Source organism: Dipodomys merriami, unplaced genomic scaffold (genome assembly GCF_024711535.1).
Source record: "Dipodomys merriami isolate MVZ:Mamm:240054 unplaced genomic scaffold, mDipMer1.0.p SCAF_104, whole genome shotgun sequence".
In the NCBI taxonomy this organism is placed as follows: Eukaryota; Metazoa; Chordata; class Mammalia; order Rodentia; family Heteromyidae; genus Dipodomys; species Dipodomys merriami.
In genome coordinates, this window is record NW_027202316.1 from 3475001 (window position 1) to 3476528 (window position 1528).

A 1528-nucleotide genomic window follows, 5' to 3' on the forward strand; every position below is an offset into this window, starting at 1 on the left:
TTGTTTTGTTTGTCTTTGGGAGAACACTGGAGGGTACAGGAAAGGTGGGACAAAGGGTGAACAAATGCAGCAGCGGTACTCACTAGATACTATGTGGAAAATGATCTATAAACTTGTGGGTGGTGATGAGAGGGAAAAACTGAGAGTAAGCGAAGGAGTGACATTGTCCCAAAAGAAATGTATTATATATATACTGTATATAAAATACATTATATGCATATATATAGTAAAGGTGATGAACAGAGGTGTTACAGTTACATGAGTAAGGTAATAAATACATTTCTTTTCAAACACTGTTATTCCCACCTCATTTTCTTCTGTTCACCCTTACCTAATCACCTGCTGCCAAGTTCATTTCCAACATAGTGTCTAGTGAGTATCATTGTTACATTAGTTCATCCTTTGTCCTGCTGTTTCTGTGATTCCCTTTCCTTTCCACAGATCACATAAACTTATATACAAAACAAAGGGCACAGAAAACTAAAACAGAAAAAAAATAGAAACAACTGCATACCGGACATAATAAGAGCCTCTTGTTTCCAATTCTTGGTGTTCATTTTGATATGCTTCATTATATATGGTCTTGTGTACTTAACATTTGAGCTATTGTGATCCCCTGCTAAGAATATCATAGACATATGCTAGTTATTACAAAATGGGGAAAGCCATGCAACCTACTTTTCTTTGGGCCTGGCTTACTTCTCTTAATATCTTTCCCAGGTCTTTCCATTTCCTTACAAATGGGGCAATGTCATTCTTTCTGATGGAGGCATAGAATTCCATTGTGTATATACACCACATCTTGATCCATTCATCTGCCGAGGGGCATCTGGGTTGGTTCCATATCTTAGTTATGGTTAAATAATGCTGCAATGAACATGGTTGTGCTGGTAGCTTTAGTATGGCCTTGTTTGTGATCATTTGGGTAAATGTCTAGGAGTGGGATTTCTGGGCCATAGGGGAGCTCTATACTGTTTTCCAGAATAGATGAACAAGTTTACACTCCCACCAACAGTGAAGTAGTGTTCCCTTTGGCCACATCCCAGCCAGCATCTTTTGTAATTAAGTTTCTTGATAATGGCCATTCTAACTGGGGTAAGGTAGAATCTCAGCATTGTTTTGATTTGCATTTCTTTTTCTTTTTTTAAATTTTATTTTATTGTAAAAATGCTGTACAGAGGGGCTACAATTACATGAGTAAGGTAATGAGTACATTTCTTGTTGAGCATTGTTACCCTCTCCTTTGTTTTTCTCCTATTATCCCTTCCCTCCCCTATCTCCTTCATTCCTCCTCCCCCCACAACTAAATTGTAAAGTTTATTTCTAACATAGTGTCTTGTGAGTATCATTGTTGCAGTGGGTCATACTATGTCCTTGTTTCAGCATTTGCAACAATTAGTATATGTATAGGATAATTTGATCAGATGAGCTCAAAAGCTATGTACATATGACCATATAAGATAATGCTAAATGAAATGAACCCCAAGATATGGACATAAGAGATCTTTGTTGTTGTTGCTTTTAATAT